This window comes from Desmodus rotundus, chromosome 3, assembly GCF_022682495.2.
Source record: "Desmodus rotundus isolate HL8 chromosome 3, HLdesRot8A.1, whole genome shotgun sequence".
In the NCBI taxonomy this organism is placed as follows: domain Eukaryota; kingdom Metazoa; phylum Chordata; class Mammalia; order Chiroptera; family Phyllostomidae; genus Desmodus; species Desmodus rotundus.
Window position 1 is genome coordinate 65671892 of NC_071389.1, and position 24996 is coordinate 65696887.

The 24996-nt window shown below is 42.0% G+C and overlaps 1 protein-coding gene across 9 annotated transcripts in view; it reads left to right on the forward strand.

The window, feature by feature from the left end:
- Positions 1-24996, forward strand: part of LRRC8D (leucine rich repeat containing 8 VRAC subunit D) — a 108596-nt gene that overhangs the window by 35922 nt on the left and 47678 nt on the right. The window lies entirely within an intron of this gene.

The following is a 24996-nucleotide window of genomic DNA, read 5'->3' on the forward strand; positions in this document are numbered from 1 at the left end:
AAAATGATGTGAGACTTATCATGTGAATTTAATGTACATAAAGCACTCAATGTAGTTATTTCTTACAATGACTGTGATTCTGTAGCTTTTCACTCCATGACCCTTTTCCTTTTTTCTGCCCTCCATTTCATTTTTTAGAGGCTTTATTTTCTCTCTTTTTATTGCTGTCTTCTTTCCCTGTGCCTTAGGGCCTCCCGGTGGTGCCTAGGGATGCCCTGAGCTTCCTGGGTAGCATTACCATCCATATGTGATGCCTGGGCAAGCCAGTGAGCAGCTGTTGGTCCTCTGTGTCCTTTGCATTTGACACAAGGGATGCCTGAACACCTTGATACGGTACTTTATCTTTCCTATGAGCTTTTTACTGTAGTACTTTATGCTTTAAGTTGATGGTCATGAACACACTAAATGGGAGTTGGATATGAGAGAAGTCTTTTTATAGAAAGGGTTATGGATGTAGAAGTCTGTTGGCAGCATTTAATTTTCCCTCTATTTAAGTTTCTGTTTTGGAGCCAGGCTCATAATTGCGAAGGTTGTATTTAAGAGGGGAATACTATCAGAAGGGCCAGAGGCATCCTTTTTAACAGGCACATTTAACATAACTTTGAGGAATTGCCATGGGTACTAAAGGGGCAACGTAAATAATGTCTTCATTACACTGGATTTGAAGACCCACTTGCTTGACAGAGTGATGCCACTTGAAAATGTGAGGGGATCTCATTTGCATAGATTTCATGACTTAGAGAGATCTGGTAGCCAGATTTTTGGAGCTAGAAGGAATCTTTGGGACCACTCAGTTTGGTGATTTTCTTTTATAAATTGATAGGGAGAATCAGAGAGGTGAAGTAACTTGCCCCTTGAAACAACTCTTCAGAGTGAAAAAAAAGGCAAGTCAGGGAGACATGGCCCCTAACATCACAGCAGTTTTCTTACCTCCCAGCACAGCACCGGGGCTCCAGCCTCTGGGCTCGGAGGGTTTCTTGTGGCTCGAAGACGGTCTCTACCCTGGTAGCCCTGATTGCTTATTACTAAGGCATCGATGCAAAACTGTGTTCTTACTCAGACTCTGTCTTTTGCCCATGTTTGATGGTTTTATGAAATCTTTGCCTTATTTGAATGCTCAGACCCAGGAATGGTCTAAACTAGCAGATATTTGGGCAATTTAGTTCACCTATGCTTAACAGTTTTTTTACCTCTTTCTCTGTGCCAGGCACTTTTATGTTTTTAAGTGATTTTGTGAGTGAACGCCAGGAAGCAGATGTAATTATAACCATTTGTCTGATCAGAAAACTGAGGCCTACAGGGCTTCCCCAACTTGTTCTTGTTCATACAGCTTGTAAGTTAGAAGTGATCCCAGTTTTCCAGACCACGTGTTCGTAATCACTGCTCTTGTCTACATTTTGTGCTGTCCTTACTGCCTGTGTAATGGAGAATAGGGCAGTGACTTTACAGACTTAAAGAGCTTGTGGCAAATGATTTAAAGAAAACCATATGGCTTAGCCCCTTGGCTTCCTGCACATGAGGTGTTTATTTCTATAATTTCATGTAATAGCTATTGACGGTCTTGTTTTTATTTATTTATTTATTTTTTGGTTTGCTATTTCAAAGTGAAATGATCTCTCAGATTTTTGCTATTATAGAAGTAATAAATTCGCATTTAAAGAAAAAAATAAAATACAGAGAAAAAGGAAGAAAATTAAAATAACCTTTATATCCATAGTTCCACAGCCAGATAGATCACTGACTAGCTGTTTGACTTTGGCAAATTCTGGAGCCCTCACACGTAAAGCCGTAATTACAGTGGCTACTTCATACAGTTGTTACGAGAATTAAGTGGTTCTTACTCATGAAGCATTAGGAACAATGCCTAGCACCTATAGCAAGTGTAGCACAAATGCTCACCCATGTAAATAGTCATATTGTCTTCGGCCCTGGGAGGGACAGGTAGAGGCAGCCCCAGCATGAAGGTCTCACTGTGCTGTGAGTGGGTGATGGGCTGAGCTGGGTGCAACAGTCGGGGGGAGGGTGGCCCCAGGGCCCTCTGCCTCCACTTGCCTCCATATTAATCTCAATGGCCTGGATCTTTATAAAGTTCTACTGTTTCTCACTTTCCAAGATATTTAAAGTGATTGCGATTCTCCTTTGTCTACCTCTTGCTTTTAGGGAGCCCACAGAAAGCAAGCCTGTTTATTCGAGATTTTTCTGTTGTAGGCTAGGCCACACATGAATTCCACGTGATGGTTTTTTTGTGTGTGTGGTCTGCATTAGTTTAGTTCTTCCTTTGTTTTTGGTTTTTTTTTGTGCTTTAGTGTGAAGATGCCCTGTGTATAAAGCTTTGGTGTCTTTCATGTATAATACATTCTTAAACTAATTCCAGTTGCTCTGACCCTTTGAGATTTTTAAATTGCTTTGTTCCGGTTTTTAAGCATTTTTGAAATATTAAAAATGTCCATGAGGGGGTGGGTCGTGGGAACATTTTCCCAGAGTTGTTTGTTCTCAGAATATTGTGAGTGCGTGGAGTGGTGATTTAATGCGGGGTTAAATTCTGCCAGGTGCTCTGGTCACTTGAACTTGAGTTCCTGTTTCTTTTGATATTTAAATCCTTCTTTCTGAGGCATAAACCATAAAACGGAGAGCTGCAGCCTCTTAAACCTGAGTGCCTCTGGAAGCAGTTGCCCATTGTCCCATCAAAGAAAGGCCTTAAGTGTTGTAGCTCTTGGGTTTGCATTGAAGCAACATGTCAATAGGAAGGATCAAAAGACTTGTCGAGGGAGCCAGGAGGCAGTCGCCCTGGGATCCTGACAAAACAAAAAGAAGATATTTGTCTGTTCTCTGACTTTTGTCTTTGAACCAAGACTTTCCAAAAAGAACACAGACTTGTTTTGAATATTGCCGCCTCTGGGTGTGAGTGATTATGCAAGTCAGTAATTTGGCTTATTTATTTATTTTTTAATATTCATAGTAGATGGAGAAGTATGAAATCGCAAGAAAAACAAAAGCACTCTTTCAAACAACTGTACAAAGCGGTCTTTGAAGGCAGCTGGTCCTCAGCTTATAAGGATCTGCAGTTCTTCATGTTGTTGAAAGACCATCCACCAGTTAGCAGTTTGGCCTTTTCCATAATATATCCTTCTCATTGAATTCCTGCAACTGAAACTGGAAAAGTTGGAGTCGGTGCTGCCTGTCACCACCAGAACCAATAAGTAGAGACAGGGATTGAATCTTTTTGGTGCTTTATTCAGATGGTTGGTGATCTGAATGAAGACAGCGGGTTATATATACCCTAACGGACCATCTTACATTTCATTTCAAGCCAGCCTATTTTATAAGGAGGGAAAAGTGTGGGCGAGGGGTTTGGAATTCAGGAAAAAGGTAAATCAGGTAGAAGCTGCAGTCCGGCAGTTCGCTAGCATCCTTTCTTCCATTGACCGGTGATTCTTTATCATTGATTGTCCTGGGCATCTGTGTCCCTGTCTGGGCAGTGGTATGTCTCCCCCTGGAGCACAGTGGCTCAGGTACCATCTCGATTGCTTAGAGTCCCCCCCAGGGCACAGGGGTCAAATTACTTGTGGTTTCCTGGAGCCAGGGTGGGTCCTGTCTTCAGTTCCTGAAACAGTAGCTTTTTACAGGCATTCATTACTAAGCTTATTAGCTACTACCTAAAACTAAAACTTTCCAACTCTTTGAATTCCCCTATCACAATGAGTTGCCAGGTTGTCTAAATTTTAGCATAAACTTAAATTCTGAAATTTTATCTGATCTGTCTCGAAACTCTCCTATATGGTGCTCCAGTGCACAGCTCCACTGTGGCCCCCTGTCCTGTCTTGCCCCCGCTGCTGAGGCTGCCTCCAGCTGCCATCCCTGCCTCTGCCCTCCAGAACTCTCTACGCACAGAGCCTAGGGGTGGTTTACAGAATGGAACTCAGTGTGTCAGGACCTACACAAACTCGGTAGTGACGTCTCATTGTCCTCAGAATTCCTTCATAAGGAGTTAAAAGCCAGACTCCATAAGACTTCGGGACCTTGCAAGAGGAAGTCCCTGCCTCCACCCCCAATTTAACCCGGTGCCCTACCTCTCCCCCCACTGTACTCAAGACACACACTGCATTTACAGCCTCACAGAACTTCTTTCTCTTCCTCTAATCTGCTGTTTTCACGACCACAAGCCTTCAGGGTGTGGCCGATGCCTACATCTCTCTTTTCCCCTTCATTGCTTCACTTTTGTCAGGCTGAGTCCTGTGTCTTCTTTTTGTCTCAGTGTCATGCCCTTCCAGAAGCCCTCTTTAACCCCTGAAGCCCCTTGCTGTTTCTGTTTGTCTCCTTGCACCTCCCCATTCCACTTATTACACTTACCTGTCTTTTCTAATGGACTCGAAGCCCCATGAGGTCACAGACGTGTCTGCCGTGTTCCCCACTCTATCCTAGTGTCTAGCACTCAGTTGGATCTCAAATGTGTTTCGAATGAATGCGCATCTTCCAAATCACTCCCATATTACTAGGTATAGTAATGCTTATCTGACAGACATACGTGCATTTCTTTCCTTTAAAAGTTTTCAGCAAACTCCTTGTTGACAAATTAGCTTTGCCTAATTATACTAAATATGGACAAACATGAAATAAGATGTATACTCCTTATGCTTATTGCTCTCCTGAGATATTAAAACATTTGAAAAATCACATAAATGCAAACAATACTTAAAAAGCGTGAAATTGAAATTTAAAATATTATTATGACGAATGAATGCTCTTTTGCTGACACTAAATCATTTATGTTGATTTTTAAAATACATAAGTTGTTGCCTTGAGTCCTAATATATACTTAATGCATATGAGTCTCTTGATTTGGGTAACAGTAGTGCAGAGAATCCTTGTCTGCAGTGAACAGGTTATTGAGCAAACGTTGTGGACTTGAAGGCCTGCCCTGCTGTCTCCGGACCATCAAAGCACAACTCTGCCAGTCACTGAATTACCCTTTAATGGTTTCTAATTTTCTCACTAATGCTATAAATATCTTTCCTGTACATTCAGAGATAATGTTGGAATTCTAGAGTTACTGAAGTCAACATCAAATATGTATCTAATTCAACTATTGCTATAATCAGAAATAGGAAGATGATGTTAATTTTAGTCCTTACAGATGTGGAAAATTTTTAAAGTTTTAGCATGCAGCCAAGTGTCAGCCGAAGGAAGTCAATAGGTAATAGAAATGACTCACTCACATTATTTCGAAAACAACTTGAACACAACTTTTTATCATTGCCTCCTCTTTGTAATTTTTGAGCCGCTAAAATAAAACCTTTCTGTAACACCTTCATGCCACTATGAAGATACTCTTATGAATGCCATGCTGTCATTTGATCTTTGCTTGGTGTGACTGTATTGATTATGTATCAAGCTTGCCTCTCTCCTTTCCTTATTAGCCTCAAGCAGTTAATGTAGCACCCTACTCTGCTGGCTGTCATTTCATGGTGTCCTGACATCAGAGGCTCACTTGGTGAATGTGTGCTGGCCGGCACGTCATCGTGAGTGCCGCCGCTGCTGGTGAGAAGGGCTTGGTGGCCCTGCGTTCAGCAGTGCAGACCTCAGTGCTGTGATGGTGAGGGCCACTCGGGCAGCCCAGGGCGTATTTATCTCACTTTCTTCTAGATGAACACTGAAATGGAAACACAAAATTGAAAGGTGATTTTGGAGAAGTCACAGACCCTTGAATGCATCTGTGGTCCTCTAGGGGTCCTTAGACTCCACCCCACCCACACCCCCAATTTGAGAACACTTGTTTATAGTGCTCGTAGCTGAACACAGACTGTGCCCAAACACAGAGCCAGATCTTTGTGTTTCTGGTGGTGGTCTGGCTCAGTGGGTGGGTCCCTTGGTTTTCTACCTCTCTCTAGCCTCCTAGCCTGTCCCTGCATGAGAAAGCCCCTTCTCAGGGAGAGGGATGGAGAAGCCATGTCTTCTGGCCTTGCTGAGGCCTTACAGGCGTCTGTGGCTGTTTGCGGTTACCTGGCTACCCTGCAGCCCTCAAACTCTGGAGCATGAAAACCTATTGAGGAGGGAGTATGGTAAGAGCATAGCAAGAGTAGCTAGGGGAGGCAGTGAGGATTTTAAGTATATCAGATCTTATACTTAATTTAAGGAAAAGTTTGTACAAATCTTATTGAGTTAGAGTCCGAAGCTGAAGGTATTTTATTAAGTCCAACATAACATGGTTTTAGCCTAAGAACCTAACCAAGTCATTTAAATTTTTTAGGTAGATAATTTTAATAGCTTTATTGAGAATGAATTCACATGTTGTACAATTGATTCTTTTAAAGTGTATGATTCAGTGGTGTTTAGTACACACAGAGAACTGTGCAACCATCCCACAACCGATTCTAGAACATTTTATCACCCAGAAGGAAACTCCACCCCCTATTCTTCCCAACACCCCTGGCACCTGGCACCACTAAGCTAACTATTACTGTAGATTTGCTTACTCTAGACATTTAATGTAAATAGAATTATATAATATGTGGTCGACTGTGACTGGCCTCTTTCACTGAGTATGTTTTCAAGATCAGCAGTGTGGAAGCATCTGTCAGTATTTCATTAATATCATTGCCAAGTAATAGACCATTGTATGGTTATGCCAAACACTATCAGTGGACTGCTCGGTACTGTTATGTTCATGTTCTTGTGAAACAGATCTTCAGAACATTTTCGTCTTGCAAAAGTGAACCTAGATAGACCAGATTTTATTTATCTGTACTCATTGGCTGACGGACATTTGGGTGGTTTTCCACTTTTCGGCAGTTGGGTGTAGCGCTGCCGTGAACTTTGTGTATAAGTTTTTGTGTGGACAGACGTTTTCATTTCCTTGGTGTGTACCTATGAGTAGCATCGATAGGTCATACGGTAAATCTGTACTTGATATTTTAAGGAACTGCCATACTTTTCCAAAGTGACTGCATTATTTTACATTCTGTTCAGCAATGCGTGAAAGTTTCAATTTCTCTAAATTCTGGCCATCATTTGTTACTATTTGTCTTTTTCATTATAGCCATTTTACTAGGTGTGAAGTGTTATCTGAATGTGATTTTTGATTTACATTTTTCTAATGACTAATGATGTAGAACATCTTTTCATGTGAAGATGTTTAATTTAAAACTGTTTTCTTTCCTAAAATAATGAAGGCGTACTAGACTCTCAGGGTTACGGTTTAAGAAGGAAATACACCCTTTGGGAATCCTGAAAGATACCAAATGTGACTCAAATTACTAGTATTTCAAGGACTGAATGGTAGAAGTACAGCCACCCACGTTGTAAGGACTGCTACTGGCGGGTCAGAATTTAAGGAGAAGCAGCTGAACAATCTCTGGTTTTCAGGAACCTACTAAATGAAGTCCTTGTCTGAGATAAGCAAAGGAAGGAAGAGAAGGGGGAAGATGAGCCCGAATGTAAGAGATTTCAAGGTGCTGAGTTACCAGCACAACCAAGCCAAAGAATGGCCTTTGGTGTCTGGCACAAAGTATTCATTATTGGTTTTGGAGGAAATGTAAACTTGAATACAGCAGACAAACCAAGAGTTTAGAATCATAAAATATAAGAATTAGAAGCTTAGTAGTCTTCTTCTATCTTACACTATTTTTAAAAGGGGGTTGCAAAATAAAGCATCTCTAAATTAAGTTCTTAAAAGCTACCAGGCCTCCTCAGATTACACAGATTTCTTTTAAAACATCTGCTTAACCTCCCCAGTAACTACCGCCGTACACACATGAAGAAGTTATATATACCGTAGTGCCAGTGAGGTTCACTTATGTAAAAACCTCACCTAAATATCCCCCCCGCCCCAAATAAGGCGGGTCAACTTTTAGAGTAATAAAGAGCTCATTGTTGAGCTCCAACTATATCCTAGGGAGTGTGCTAGAACATCGCAGTGAGGTCAGTCTTGCTCCTATTTCTCGTGTTACAGAAAAGGGAATTTAGGCTCAGCATGTAAGTACCAAGCCTAGTGTCACAGCAGCTCTCGAGAGGCAGGCCAGGAGGGCTCCAGGCTTCTAGGCAGTGCTCCGAACTACCGTGCTTGATATAAAAGGTTCTTACCCCTCTGAGTCTCTCTTTGCAGCTGGAATTGGCAAATGTGCACATGCTGACCCAGTATTACCCTGATGGAGGTTTTGTCCTTGCTCCCTTGACCTGCTCACCGCATGTGCAGTTGAGTGGGGCAGGGACCTCACAGAGTGTGTGGTCATCCTGCACCTGCAGTGGTCGTTGTAGCTTTGTGCACACCTGGGAAGATTGGACTTGGTCTAGAACCAGCAGAGCATTCTAACTTAGGGAGAGTCATGGTTAGATTTTCTGTTTCTGAAGAAATGTGCCTAACTGGTAGCATTGCGAAGGGTAGACTTAGTAGGTGGAGTTGGGTGGTGGGGTTAAGGCTTAGATTTAGGTAGTGGAGAGGAGAGGACCAATATAAAAGATTTTGGGTGTGAAGCCAGTGGGGCTTGGCAACCTTTTGGATGTGAGAGTTGAGAGAGAGAGGACTTGAAGATGGCTTTAAAAACCCTGGTATTCCAGACGTGGAAAAGATGCCATATTGATGCAGGCTTGTAGGGTTTGAGAGAGGTGGGCTGAGGAAGACAGAAGCCGGTGGGAGACTTAAGTTCAAGGCTCTGCTCTGGTGGTCTGAGAACTTTTGTGGGTCTCTTCATCTTGGATGCTTCAGTCAGTTCAATGAGAAGATAGAATTGTGTTTGCCTGCCCTGTGGTTTCGCTAGAAAATTGATGACCACTAAAGTTTCTCCTGGACTCAGATAGTTGTGTAAGGTTTTTGAAAAAAGTATTTAGTGAAACTATTAGTAGTTTTACTAAAGTTTTCCTGTGCTTTTGCAAAATTTTCATTTAGGTTATGTAAGTTGTTTACAGATAAAAGTCTAGTAAGAGAAGTTCATTTGCCACCGCTAGAAAGTACAGACGCTAAGCATTTAGTGTGAGGAATCTCTGGTCTTTTCTTACAGCCCTCTCAGTCTGCAGTGTCAGATGATCTTATGTATATCCAGGATTAAATGTCACGGTCTCCTAGGTAATATAACGTAACAAAGTGGGGGTTTTTGTACACTTTGTTAAAGAAAGTGAGTAGATGATTACCTAAGGTTGATTGGTATTTGGAGCCTTGTTAATGATTAATTAACACAGGAGTGCTTTTCTTCTAAGTGCCTGTACCTAACGGTCTTTCAGGGTTCAAATATTCAAGAGATACCAGTATCTCTTAACCACTCCTAAAAAATATATTTACTCTTAGATGAAAAATATATTTGAACAGAATTCAAAGCTTACACTGTTTGCATTTACATTAATTTACACAGAGCATAATTACTCTTAGGTCTCTGATAACAACAGAGTTTCATTTTATTTCATTAGCACTATTGGTTTTTTCTGTTACATGAGTACTAACAACATACCTGAACCATCATCTTTAGAGTTATAATGATTTATGTGCTTCACCTATTATAAAACTTCCTGATGATTTGCAGTTTGAAAATGTCGGCAACTCCTAATCCATGGTACAGAAGGTGGACAGATTTATTTTAATACCTTCAGTGGCTCTTTTCTGTAGTAAAATTCCATTGAAAATATTACGAGGTATTTATTTCTACTTTTGTTTTGCCATCCTTATACTTGCTTATTTGCTTTCAAGTGTTATCTCATACTTCTCCAGTTTTCTTTTTGGGCACCTATGGCTTTCACCTTCACTTGGCATTAGGGCCATTATATTTCTGTTGACTTAGTATATAGCTCAGTTCCTTGAGTGATCTCTTCCTCAGTACCTGGCTGTCTCTTGCAGAATTTCAAATTTATGTTTTATACATTGGAATATGGCTTAGGTCGATACATAATTACTTTTCTGAGAATATAGTAGGTCTCCGACTTAAATGCGAGTTCTTTGGGGACAAGTGTTACGGTTTCAATGTAAACTGCCTACTGACAGGAACTAGCATGCTGCTAAAGTACGTGATGCTTTTATGCTGAGTGCTCATTGAACTTCGTCTGGGGGCATGACGGGGAGCCTTATCATCTGGAGGTGGACACAGAGAGTGCTCTGCTAGATGCTTTCAGAGATGCTGCCTAGCCATTCTAGACCAAACTCTCCTTGTCAAGACCTGAGGTCTGAAACTGCCTAGTGGAGTGAGGGGTAGAAGCAGTTAATTAGCTATTGACGCTTTCTTTACTCTCTATGGGGATCTTTCTTCCGGAGTGACCAGGACTTTATTCTGTTGCTTGGTAGAGAGGAGGTAAGATAAGAGCCAACGCAGTCATATTCTGTACTGGACACATTAGCAATCTGTTCTGTTTTCCCCAGCTTTGATTTCTTCCTTCCACATCTCTGAGAAAATTTTCATAATTATAGCCATGTTTTGAGAAATATACCCAGTTCTATTAAAGGGCAACCTCTGTGCTGTCTTTGGAGAAACCAGATAGTATTTGTATGCAGCTCTTGAACTTTGTTCTGGGATCTGTCTGCTTGCTTAATGTGGCTGCATGCCCCTGAAGTGAATGCTGGTCTCTCTTTGTGTCCTTCCCAACTTTACCCCTCCCCTCTTAGGTGAATGTACGTGACCAAAGGCCACGTATGTATCTCCTGTACTCTGCCACATATGTAACGAGTGCTTATGATGTTTGTTCACAGCTTTCATGAATGAATATTTTTAAGAGGCTTAACTCTTAATTAACAATATTTTGCTTTCCACAACTTTGGGAGAAGATTAGTGTAGAGCTGAAGTTGGGATAGAATTTTGAGAATCATAGGTGGAAGTAGTTTGCATCCTGAGATGAAAAAAGATGGATTTTTAAGCCGCGTTATAGCCAGGCTTCTAGATTTACTCATCCTGCCCAGACTGAACAGTTGTCTTGTTCTCACCAAAGGCAGTTTTGCTGAATGTTCTTAGAAACAATGTGGACAGGATCCTGTAATCGATCGGGGGAGAGATCATAGAGATCCAGGGAACATTGGAACACTAATTCAACCTGTCCTCTCTGAGAAATATTTGACCCCTTCCCTCTAACTCAACAACCCCTCAAAGTTGTCAACACAAAGTTGCAAAATAGGAAAGAGATCAAAACAAGTTTCTGTGTTACAGCCTTCTAGGAAGAGGGTGTTAGGAGAAAAAGAAATATTTCTACATGTATAATTGCATATATACCCTTCTTATGTTCTCTTGTATTTTTAAAAACCTAATACCTTGAACATTTTTGAAAAATTTAGTTCTTCCAGATATACTGAACTGCCCCCCACAAAAGACAGCTGGAAGCAGAGAAAGACTGGGTGACTGTTGAAGTTCATGGCTCCTTTCTGTGATGGCCCCATGTTTATATTCAAAGTGGGCTAACAGAATTCTTACGTTCCAAATATGCTGGGTATGGAAAAGGAGGGGTGTCACTATCTTATAAAACAGGACCCTTCTGTAAGATTGAAACTGTTGAAGAAATAAAATGTGAAATAACATCTTTGTCATTATGTAGGAGTGAAAACTATCTTGATTTACACTATTGAATCAGACTTACAGCATGGTTCTTACAATCCTAAATGTTACAATGCTTTCAAGTTTGTTAATAAAGCCCAAATGTTTACCCTTATGTTCCTAAAACAAATGTACAAGGGCGGAGTGTCATCTATATTATAGCAGACTGAGAGTGCCTTCCAGTGCGGAATGACCTGATCCATCTTTAATCTTTTCTGTGGGGAATGCTTTTTCCTCATCAGCTGTTGAAAATATTTGGGAAATTGTATCTTGTGGGAGTTGCCATTCATCAGGAAATGCTTGTTCATAGATGTTAGCCAGACCACATGTACCAGTAAATGTTATTTATCACTATGGAGACCAAAATTCACAAATGGGTTAGTCGGAAGTATTAAGCATGTGCCTCTCATGAGGATAAGTCATGTCCAGATTTGGTTCAGTTCACTCAAATATTTATGGGGCACTGAACAATCAGAAGGTCTGTGGATATTCTGTTGAATGACTAATTTTCCTCTACACAAAACCAAAAAGATCACTAAAGGGAAGAAGTAGGAGGAAAAGGTCCCAGTTCACAAGCCAGTTGATCAGGCTTATAAACATAGACCCGTGAGTCGGGAGACAGGAGACTAAGGTTTTTTAGTTCTGGCTCTTCCAAAAACTAGCTGTGGCTTTGGAAAAATCTTCTAATTTCTTTGGGTGTCCGTTTTCTCATCTGTAATAAAATGAGAGTGTGATTATATATGATTCCCAGATAACGAGTCTGGTTTTCTTCACTGCTCCTTGAGAAAATGAAACTATTTTTTGTTTGTTGAGAGAGACGTCATACTTCGACAAGTTGCATTAGAGTAATGAGGCTTATTGTTCTGCTGCAGTGACGTCATCACCTGAACAATTAACCCGTGCCTGGTAAGGATCGGGCCACGCGTTGCTCTTTGTTTACATTCCTCTCCACTCTGGATGTGTTGACATAGGATCCAGTATCATCTAGGGGTGATTACGTATGCAATAATACGAACTGTAGATGTTTAATTTGACCTGTAGCCAAAAGCTGGCATTTAAAGAGTGTCACTGCTGTTCCTAGGTAAAAGTTAAGATAATGCCTTCAGCCAGTGATTTTCAGCCAGTGTGCCACGGAAGCTGCAAGAATTGTTAAAACATGCAATACCCGCCTGTTTAGTCAGGAGTACTGACCTCTTTCCCTTACATTGTCAAATACAAAAATGCCAACAGCCAGCACACAACAATAACCATCAGATGTGAATGAGTCAAAATTATACTCTTTTTGTCAGATGGGCAAAATATAAATTTTTTGGTATGCCACAAAATTTTAGTGATCCGTATATGTGTGCCATGAGATTAAAAAATGCTTGGAAATCGCTGCCTTAAGCAATAGTCTGAAGATGTGAAGAGGCTGGTAGAGGAGGAGGTAGGCTGCGTTGGTTCATGAGAATATTTATCCATATATCCATTTAATTTTTCGGCCACCTAAGACCGTGTCATGACTGCCATTTCAGTAGTTTCTGTAGTAGGAATAGCTCATAAGTGGAATTTGAATCATTTGACCATAATGATTCAGCAGAACTTGTGAGAGGGGAGGGTGCGTGTATTTTCAGCTTGGTTGCTGATCTGGGCGTGTGTGGAGAAGGTGACGTCTCTTGACTAATTCCTCATTATTAAGTGGGAGACTGTCCCACTTTTACCCTTCAAGAACATTATAAGGCTAAATAGGACACCTAAATAAAACTATAAATAATATTATTTTACATACTAAGTAGTCAAGTAGAGTCTTTGGACTTGCATTAAAAATAAAAATGTCCTTTTGATAGACAGATATCTATGTTTGATTTTTTAAATAGAGTTTATTAGATTACAAGTGTTAAAATATGCGTTTGATTAAAAGTGAGAAGGTCCAAAATAGCTGACTACCTAGCCTTTACAAAATACCATAATATAATAATATTTTGTTAAATGTTCTTTATTCACTCATTATGACACTTCATGCCATAAATAGTGTTTTTTATCATTTGCTATATGCCAGGCACTGTCTCAGGAGCTAGAGATACGTAGTGAACCTAACAAAGTCCTGATGCTCAAGGAGACTATGTAGTGCATGGGCCGATAAGCGTTCATTCTGCGGATGTCTGTTAGCGACCCTGTAATAAGTGCAGGATAAGCAGACAGAGCAGCAGAAGGAGGTGTTAGCAGTCAGGGAAGGCCTTTCTCATTAGGTGACCCTTGAGCAGAGAGACCTGAAGGAAGTGTAGGTACAAGCCAGATGGAATATCAGGAGAAAAAAACATTCTGGGCAGAGAAAACCTAAGTGCAAATGCCTTATGGCAACTTTGTGCTTGAAGAAGATACCCTGGCATCGTGGAGCCAGCAGTGGGGGCAGAGCAGAAGCGGCCAGAGGAGGAAGCAGGGAGGTGGCAGGCAGCCGCTCTCCTAGGGTCTTCTGGATCACAGAACACACTTTCCATTTAGGTGGTTCTTGTTTGTTTTGTTTTTTTAATTTTTCATTAAGATGGCATTCTCACGCTAGGAAGATAATACCACACATTACAAAATACACCAACAATGTAAATCCACAATGAAAGTCATTATTAAAGAGTCATCATAAAACCCATGGAAGAAAATTAATTAATTTGTGACATGAGAGCCAAACAGTCAATTTCTTTTAAAGAATTTTTTTAAACCACCCCCCCTATTTTTTTTTAGTACCAAAAACTCGTTTCCTGCTGGACCCATTTGAGAACTCTCGTCTACTCAGTTGACACTTGGAATTTCGTGGGGCTTCTGGGATTAAGTGGTAGCTTTTCTCTCTGGTTTGGGGATTACGGTTTCTAGAGAGGAATTTGCTACCTAACTCTCCATCCCTTCTTCCACCAGGATTCAAACCACCGTGGGACTCACGAGGAAGAGATGAAATAGAAGAGTTTCATGACACAAGTTTCTTTTTACAGAGAGCACAGGGAGATTGTGTGATCCTACCATACAGTTCTTTTCTCTGCTGCTTAAGGAAGATCAGTTAGAGGATAGTGGGAGATCAGAAATGACGGGGAACCCTGGCTGGTGCGGCTCAGTGGATTGAGCGCCCACCTGCTAACAGAAAGGTTGCCAGTTTGATTTCCAGTCAGGCACATGTTGGGTTGCAGGCCAGGTCCGAGGTTGAGGGTGTGCCAGAGGCAACTGAATGTTTCTCTCCCTCTCTTTCCTCCCTCCCTCCCCCTCTCTCTAAAAAGCAAATAAAATCTTTTTTCAAAAAAAGCAATTAAGGAGAAATCTGGGTGAAAATGCCAGCATCATCTAGAATAATGGATGGGAAATTGTGGCCTGTGGGACAGCTGCCCATTTGGGGAACATAGTCACCTTCATTTGTTTATGTATCAGCTACGGCTGCTTTGCATTACAATGATAGTGTTGAGTAATTGCTACAAAGACTTCACAGCCTGCAAAGCCTAAAATATCTACTGTTTGGCCCTTTACAGCTGAGCTATCCCCTAGAACTTTCTGTAGAGATGGAAACATTTCTGTCCGCTCTCCAATATGCTAGCCACTGATACATGAAGTTTGGGTGTCAAGCACTTATGAGTGGTTAATATGACCAAATAACATAAAGTTTTCATTTTATCTAGTTTTAGTTGATTTAATTTAAAAATCAACTTAAACTTAAACAGCCCTATTTGGCTAGTGTCTACTGTATCAGATTGTACTGGTGAGAACAGTTTCCACGTTAGGGGTGTGGTTTGCCTTGGGCCACAGCGAAGAGGGTGACTAGCATTTCTAAACAAGCATTTCTAAAGAGTGCTTTTTAGAAGAATTTTTCTGCAATTTTTAAAAGAGTTACCTATGTTAGGACCCAGCTCTGTCATTTAATTAGCTTTTTGACCTCGGTCAAATTACTTAGCTTCTTTCTGCCTCAATTTCTTCATTTGTAAAACAGGTAGTAATAATACCTACCTTTAAAGATTGCTATGAAGTTTAATTTCCTAAACAGTGCCTTGCACATAGTAAAAACTTTATAAGTATTTGCTGCTCTTACAATCATTGTTTCACAAGTGTTTTTGTGGCCTAGTATAGGAAAGTAGCACTTCTTTACCCTTCTCCTTAAAAAAATAAATTTTTTTTTTAAGGAAAGTGAATTCTGAATTCCAGGGTAATTTGTGCACTAATCTGGCTGGTATAGTCTGTTCCTCATTTGGAGACTGGCTGTGCTTCGTGTCTTTCTATGTCGGTTTGTTACAGTTAACCCTGGCGGGGCCGCGTGTGACATGTGGCGGGGTATTGTCCGGTCCTCTGACGGTCACTGTAAACGTGGACAGGTGGTTAGACTGTTGTGCAGAAATTCTTTACAAATAACCTAGGTGTATTTAATTAGAAACAGAACATTCCATAGTGCTCGTCCCTAACCTGAAGAAATCCTGGTAATATTCGAAGGGAAGTGTGTTCGTATTTTATCTTGACGTATCAGAACCTCTTACCGTGAGTAAGCTTGATGTCTCACAGAAGTGTGAGCAGGGCAAGCAGGAACATAGCAGGAGGTGGGAGTTGCAATTGTTTGTGTAAATGATATCACTGTGGGTATTGTGTACTAATAATCCAGTGGTGTGTGCTTGCCGTGGCTAAACAATATCACTTTTAGAGAAATTAATGAATGTGGTCTCTTGAAAATACACTTGTAGGTTTTCGGAGACAGTAATGATGTAACAGTGCTTTTCAGTCCTTAGATCTGTTCTCCAAGGCTGGAAAAATAGTTCAGCAGATACTATGGGTAGAAGAGTACTCTCCAAGGCTGCCTTTTTGATCTGTAAGACTGTGTTGCAACACTCCTTGATAAGCAAATAATACAAGGAGAGAAAGCCTTGCCCGGATGGCAGGGGCTGCTTTACTGTGCAGATAGTGATCCCATTCTTCAGGTCATAGTGTTCTGTTTGTTTTCTGTTTTTAAATTCTAGATTGTGTTTGAATCTCTGAGGTGCATTGAACCTGCTGAGAGTTTTCATGGGCTTATTTTACATAGAGCAGAGAGAATGGGAACATGGTCAGCTATTAATGTCCTCTAGCTGGAAACCATGTACAGTCTGAAACTGGTTATCTTAGAGAGAGGATGTGGAAGTCGTCGATGTGATGTGGCCCGTGAGGGTTAGGGTGCCCAGTAAGCACACCTGTTTGACTGCAGGCTCTGTTTCTGCGGACACTTCTCTGTGCCTCCCTGCTCCCCATCTGCCCACGGCATTTGCCTGCTAGACTCTACCCATTGCTCCAGCAGGTTTGTCTACAGCCCGTTGGCATGCATCTGCATCACTTCAGCTAAAAGAAAGTAAGCAATAAAACCTTTCCTCCTGCTATAAATTCAGTTTCCCCCCTCACCTTTTGTTTTAACTGTAGAGAGAGGATGCAGCTTGCAGTTTAGAAGATTATGGTTCCAATTATAAACTTGTTGGGGAGGGGTAAAAAGTCTATTAATATAAGTCTCAGAGCAAGAATTCATGAGGAGAAGGTACGAGCAGATTGACTTAAGCTCAAGGAAACATTTGTTAAGCACTCGAGCTGGCCCGCTGTCCTAGCACACCCTGGACACGCTCAGTCAGGTGACTGCTAGGGATGTGGAAATTGTTAAGCTGAACCAGGTGGTATTGTACACTTTTGAGGTATTACCACAAAAAATACATATTTTGTATTCAATCTGTGATGTTACCTTATATATAGTATTGTATGTGAGGAATTATTTTTTTTCCAAAAATCATAGGTGAATGAGACTAACTTATACATAACATTTACCATAGTGATGTGTCATATAATCATCTTCCCAGCAAATTCATTTTAAAATAGTGATATACTAGTTAGAGTATACATGAGTGAACTTAGTAGTTATGTATTGGAATCTGCTTATGCCCATCATACTATACTAGCCTCAGCATGGAGGATGAAAATACAAATATAATACTTCCTTTGCATTCTAATTGGAGGAGTAGATGGGTACTTTCGACAGGACATATATGAAACTATGAAAAAGAGCAAAATCAAATTACAAAAATAAGTTAAGAGGGAGCTGTGTAATACTTGCAGGAGCAGCCCAAGGAGTTGATGTGGATTGTACTTTACAAGACAAGACTGGAAGGGGCAGCATAATAATGAACATTTATTTGGTATCTGCTGTGTGTAAGACATTTTTCTCTGTGTTTTGCATGTCTCCGTGAGGCTTGGCACTGTTAATCCTCATTCTGCAGATGAGGAAATGGGTTTGGAGCAGGGAGAGATTTTGTTCAGGATGTGTGAAGGAGGGAATGTTGAGTAGTCAGTGTGTGGGTTTGTGGGCACAGGGAACTGGATAAGAGACGGGAAATATATTGGAGTCAAACTCTGTAATCTAAATGAAAGAATTGATTTTCCGGAGTTACTTCCAGGACCATCAGAAGCAAAGTGTTTCATGCAACTTATGCTGTCATTGGAGTGTTGAGATTGTGATTCCAGTTCTAGACTGTAACACAGAAATCTCATTAGGTTGACCATTTGTCATAAAACAGGAAGGATACCAGAGCAGTAGTTAAGAGACCTGGGTTTGATGGGTTTTTTTATCCCTATAATTTGTTGAGGGTCCTGTGTAGACTTAGTCTCTTCATCCATAACAGGAAGGGCAATAATATTGCACCATGAGTATACGACAGTTCAGGCTTGGTGCCATCTATATAAAACTTCATAAATATCCGTTGTTTCTGAATCAGAAAATAGCCCAGCCAGCCGGGTATCCTAAATATACTCGGATTTCCCTTTAGTCTCTGTTTCCTCTTGGGTGGACTATGGAAGTAGTTTCTGAACTGATTTCCACACTTGCTCTCATAAATGTAGAATGTCTGGCTAATTTTTTCAAGAATAGCATATATCTTGTTATTGCCCTGTTTAAAGATCTTCAATGGCATTGCATCACCCACAGAAGGAAAAGTGGGTTCTTACCTAAGGACTCCCCCTGGTCTAATATGAATCCCTCCTTCTCACCTGCCTGTCTTGGGCCTCTTCTCATTCCTAGCTCTATTTCTGTCTCTAATCCTCCTAGTCCAAATGGCTCTCTCCTTCCTTTGTTGCTCTTCATATGTCTTGTGACATTTTTCATCCACCCATCTATTCAGCCAGTACTGATTGAGCAGCTGCGTGTGTGCCACACACTGCCAGATGGTGGGACTGCAGGTCAGCAAGATGAGTCACGTCCCCCGTTGACTCACCTAGTGACATTTGCATCTTATCCCCACCGCTAGACCATGCAGTCCCTGAGGACTGGCACTGTCTGTAGACATTTCTGTGTAGCACCGGATGCCTTACATTAGTGACATATAAATATTTGTTGAGTAAACGCTTGAATTTATGTTAGTTTAACAAAATTGTTCTAACTTTTAAGATAAAATTTAGATATACTGTAAAATTTTGGGGTAGACAATAACCACTCACTCAGCTTCTCAGTCTTTGCATTTGTAAAGTGAGTTTATCATTCCTTTATAATTAAAAATGTGATGGGCAGTAAATAGATATTTTTTGGACTCCTTTCCTTAAAAAAATGGTCATGATACGTATTGGTATATAATTTAGTCTGTTGAAAGAGGTAACATTTTAAGGGGTCTATTACCTTCCATGTATATTTTTAAGTTGTTAATTAGAGATCTCTAAACTACTTGGTGATGAAAATAGAATGATGTAGCAGAGAAGATCGCCTGAAACTAAAGAGAAGTTAGGAATGACTGGCGACTTGGTACGGGATGTGGACACAAATCTCGAGACCTAGTAGTTCACAAAACAGCATGTGGATGGAGTTGAGCCTTTCTGTGTTAATATTTGTGCTTGTCAAAATTGTCTACATTTTCTTGTTTTTTAATTACACATTTAAGTTATAAAAGCAATATGATAAATTTTGGAAAAATAGAGAAAAGAAAGTACCTTAACACAATCACTATTAACATCTCAATCTCTTTGTGTTTCTTAACATGTAAAGTTGTGGTATACAGACCATTTGAGATGCTGCGTTTTTTCATATTAATAGGCAACCATCACTGTTAGAAGACTATCACCATTCCATTTAATGGGCACACCATTGTTTTTCAGTGGTTGCAAAAATCATGTTGTTTGCAGTGCTTTGCTGTGATACAAAATGCTTATCACCTACCTGTAATGCTGGTTTTCATGTGTCTGTGGTTTTTGCTAGGTTTTGGCGTATTTCCGTAGATAGGATTTCCAAAATGCAGTTCTTCTCTTTCTAATGTTCAGACATACCACCACCACCAACAACAGAAGAACCATTTGGTGGAATAGTTTTATCAAAGTACAATACTTGTTTTACTTATTCCCTCTCTGGACAATTGTTGAAGAGATTATGGCATCATTTTAATGAAACAGTTGAAATACATTACACTGACCACAGCTTTGAGTGATTTGGAAAAAAAAGAAATTTTATGCCTCTATCCACAAGTGACTTTAGCATCTGAGTGGTTATAAAAAGATCTTATACACGTTGTTAACAGGCACCAGATTGAATACAGAGTTCGATGCTCAGCACCTACTTTGAGGTGCTGGTATGCGGCAGGTGCCCGTGTGCAGAATCCATCGCATCGGATGTCCAACAGCCTGCATTGCATTGCGTTTACTGTGCCGAAATGTTGTGCTTAACATGCTTCCTGCCAGTCATCCCAGCCACCTGTTAGAGAGCTGCAGACATGTTTCCCTGTAGACGGGAGACTTCTGAGAAGTGCAAATGATGGATTTTGAATTATTAGCCTCTGGATAATCCCGGGAGTATTCTGTGATCTTAGAATATTCACAGGTCAGAGAGAATAAAATTCAACACACATTATCATATTTAAAACTTAATAATGAGAAAGCCAGTGAGAGAAGCGAGGAAGGGATGACAACCAGATGTAGAGTATGTAATTTAATCAGGGCTGCGGAGTAAAACAAAGCACAGGAAGGGGACTGAGCAGTGTCCAGATGTTTGTGCGAGAGGAGTGTTGCCAGGGAAGCCTGGTGGAAGTGAGGGAGGAGCCGTGTGGATATACTTCAGGGAAGAGTGTGCTGAGCAGAAGGCCAGCCTAGGCAAAGGTCCTGACGTAGAAGAATGCTTGACGTGTTTGAGGGTCAGCGTGGAGGCCTGGGCTGCTGGACTGGCGTGTTCTGGGGGAGTAGAGGGGATGAGAGCCTGATGAATTGGGCTTTAAAGAGAATGGGAATGAGTGTAGACAGCTCTTTGGAAATTTTTTCCTGTTAAGAGGACCAGAAGAGTAAAATAGAACCTGGAGGAGGATGTGGGGTTAAGGAGAGTTCTTTTTTTAAAGATGGGGAAAATTATGTAGCACGCAGTTTGCTGACAAGTGAAACCCAGCAGTGAGGGGAAGATGGCACTCGGTGTAGGAGGGAAAGAGGCAGTTGTTGGAGGAACGGTGGTGCAGATGCTAGACAAGTTGGGGTCTAGCACGGAAGTGCAGGAGTTGCTTTAGACGGGGGAGATAGCTCATTCACAGAACCAGAAGGAATGGCAGTGTGGGCCATTGAGGAGGGAAGACTGGTACAAGTGTGTGTGGAAATGCTCCCTCTTGCTCTGTTTACCCAGCTAAATATAAAGCAAAAGGCTTTTCGGCTGCGGATGAGGAGGAGATTTCTAAACATGTGAAAGAGTGATCTAGGAACAGGGAGGAGTGACGCACTAGGGAAATACAGTGGGAGTGCCAGGCTGACCTAAGACACCTGACATCAGCGCTCACGAATTTAAGTGGAACTTGTTTGTCAACTTGATGATATGTTTGTCCCTGGGCGCAGGTGCAGAGTAGGCAGACTTAGATTTACAACAAGAGCTGTGATTTGCCAGATGAGTAGGATGAAGAGAGAGACGCAAGGTGTGCTGAGGTGGAAGTAAGGCCGTGCTTGTAATAGTAGGCCTGTGGGAGGAGAGGATGCAAGGTCTGAGTGACAATGAGAAAGCGTGGTGGGATCAGTGGGGTTTTGTCTTAGTAGGATTAACAGGTTATTAAGAGTGAGTACTCGAGGGAGTGATTGGGAAAATTAAGAGTTTCAGAAAGGTTTAAGAGATAAGTAAAACTTTCTGTTGATTAGATGTGGGGGAAAGAGTGAAGTCAGGGATGATGCTCAGGCTTTAATTTAGGTTGACTAGATAAATACGGTTACCAAGCTCAGGTAGCCCTAAGGCCAAGCAGGGAAGAGTGTCAAAAAAACCAGGCACGGGGCGGCTGTGGTGGACTGGCAGGCGCGTGGTCCTGAAAGTGGGCAGCGCGGTCGTGGTTGTTATTACCGTCGGGAACGTACATCCCAGGCTGCTGGACCTTCCAGGTTTAAAAAAACAACAACAAAGGCAGGATTTTATGTGAAATCTCCCAATTTACAAATTCTGACTACTTTTTGTTCTGAGTAAACTCAGCGTTTAACTAACGCAAGTTGTATTTAGACCCCGGACCACCTCTTTTCTCTTGGGAACATTCTTTCTGTCAGGGAACTAAGACTTACATCCATGAACCTGCATCTGTAACTCATCGTGTTCAAGAAGAATTGGAAGCCAGGGGAGTTCGAGGCCTCTGAAGTTCTAAGTCGTGTCCTTCAGTTCCCAGATACCGGCACAATTCTGAGAAGGGGCACAGCGAGGTTGCAGAGTGCTGGCCAGCGCGTGCTGATTATGTGCTATCTCTCAGAACCACGGGCCTTGCTCTCAGGCATGAATTCTTTGTGGTTTCCATCCCATTAACCTTGAACAGTTTCACTGAATTTTATTTTTAGCTTCTGCTTTTCACTTCCAAATTGATAACTGAATGAAGTTGTCATTGGCCCGACGAGCCTTGGTTCAGAACAGCAAGGCCATGTGAAGAGTATCCCTGGCCATGAACTAACAGATGGAGCTGGTCCTGGTAACTTGAGCTGTTCACGAGCCTCAGTCTGGAAGCAATTGATCCACAGCCCTGCCTGGGTGATGGAGTCATGTCTTGGGGGTTTGGGTACTAAGGCTTTGCCCATCAGGGCAGCTGCCAGGGAGAGTGAAGTGAAGCTAAGGTCTCGTTTCCATCAGAGTTGGAACCAGGACTTAGGTTTCTTGTCCTAATCCTGCCCAGAGAACTTCCTCTGGCCATGTGCTGGGAGACAAGACCAGAAACCTGACGGTTGAGAGACAGATTTTCCAAGGACAGTGGTTACGGTTACTGACTAAATGTTTGTTACGTTCCCACTGTGTGCCGAGCCTTGTCCTGGCTGTAAGGACAAAAAGGTAAAGAGGCAGATGTCCCTGCTGTCAGGGTGGTTTCCTTCTTGCTTCCTTTCTGCCATGCATTCATTCCACAGATTCCCTGAGTGACGGCTGTATGCCTTGCTCTGGACTGGGTTGTTGGGAATGTAAAAAAATTTAATGTCCGTCTTCTCCAAGATTAGCAGATAAATGTCAGTTCAGTAGCGTTTATTCTGTAATTGAAATTGCTTGAGAAATCTGTGAGCCCACAGACATTAAGTGATGAGGAAGATCCTGGAGAAAAGGGCTCGTTCCCTGTGCTCAGGAGGAGAACCGGCAGAGCACCTCCCAAAGTGCACATGCTGCTATTTAAAGTGATCTGTTTCATCCTTTGTACTTCAGCCTCCAAGCGTCTTTGTATTTCCAGCAGAGTACCTGGTGCCCAAGTGTTTAATAAATGTCAGTTGAATTCATAAATAGATATGTGTGTGTTGCAAGAGAGGAATTAGTTTGTTGCTGTAATAGTAGTTCTTTTAGAAAGACTGACACTTGACATTTGAGCCAGGCCTGGGAAAATAGGTGACAGTACCCCATGAGCCCAGAGGAGGTGGGTTACGGTATTCTAAGCACCCAAAACAGCAGGAGCCCCACGTGAAGCCTGGGAAACAACACGGGGTTCTGTTGGGTGACAAGCTTGGGCCGATGAGGAAATGGAGAGATGAGGAAGGATGGAGGCAGGTAATGGAGGGGCTTCAGTTGCTGGCCAGGTGACACTGGGCTCTGGCTAGTGGACAGCAGAGTTTTTAAAGGGTTGTTCTGGAGGTATTTTCAGAAATTGCCTTTTGATGGGAGTGTGATGGGTGGATTGAAGAGGTTGCAGGATCATTATTTTTTCAGTTTTACTGAGATAGAGTTTTATTTTTTTTATTAGGGACCAAGTGGAAGGGACCAGTGGGAGAAGGGGGTTGTTTCTGAGGCGCAGGCTCATGCTGAGGTGGTAAGAGGGTGAGATGAACAGTATGCCTTTGGAGGGGTGAAGGGTAGAATCTAGTTGGCACAGAGGTGAGACATCTTCAACAGAGCCTTTGCTGGAGATGCTCCTGGAGACGTTGGCCTAGGCAAGGATTCTGGGCCTGTGGAGGCCACTGGGAAAACAGCTAGCCAAGGGGTTTCAGCTGGGCCGGGGATCAAGAAAGGAAAACCAGAAAAGGCTAATGCTGTACCCATTGTATGCTTCACAACATCTACATTGTAGCAGTGGTGGAGTTGGAATATTGATGAGTAGGCAGAAAATGCAGAATGCCCAGCCTTCCAGCCTTCACCGAGCCTTCATCTCTTAGGGCCTTAATTACCTCCTTTGTTAAATAACCCTTCAGATCCTGTTCAGTGCTAGTCGTCTGTGAGTCTGTCAGCAGAGACACAAGGAACTTTATAGAAGCCGCTTGCTGTCTGAAAGCCCAGCCAGGCACCCCTGCCGGCTCCGGCTTAGGGAGGGCATCCCAGCCTGGCAGAGTGTGGCTACTTTGATCCGTTTCTTGCTTACCCATTATTACTTACTTTGTAGATAACGTTTATGGAAAAACAAACAAGCTCGTTTAGAGTGTGCTTCCTTTTAACCTTTCCTTTGCCATTGCCGAAGAAAGCAGGGCATGTTGTTGGCACAGCATCTGACGTGCTACAGCCTGAGCCTAAAACTGCAGGCGGGCCTTTCTGCAAGAATCCCAGATGCGTGAACACACATTCTTCCTGTGTTCTATGTAGCTCGGTATGAAGGAGAATGATCTCACGCAAGCCTACTAAGTTCATCTTTCGGGTGGGCCGTGGACAAGGTAGACTCTGTGTAACGGAGAGTGTCTGTTCCTGGCATTAGTCACCGAAGGAGAACGCCCACGTAATAATAAAAATAATACCCAACATCTGTTCGGCGCTTTAGAGCCTCCAAGTGTCGTACATATATTTGTATCCGAATATCAGAAATCATGTGTGTGATTCTATACCGTAAACGGGCAGAAGCAAGGCTAGTATCCGGTGTGTAGGGCACTGTGTTGATTTAGGGAAGTATCCGTGGGGAAGAGCAGGCTGCTTCTATTTCTTCAAGCCTTGACCCGCAGGAGGCGATCCTGTGAATAAGATCCACGCAGCTAGACAAACGTGGGTTAAGTCTCCGCTCTTCCAGCTGCATGGCCTTCAGCAAACTGCCCAGTGTCTCTAAGGCCCGGCTTGCTCATTGTAAACTAGAATGATAATTCCTCTCAGGGTTTCTGTGACAGTAGACAGAAATCAGGTTTAAGAAACTGCGCA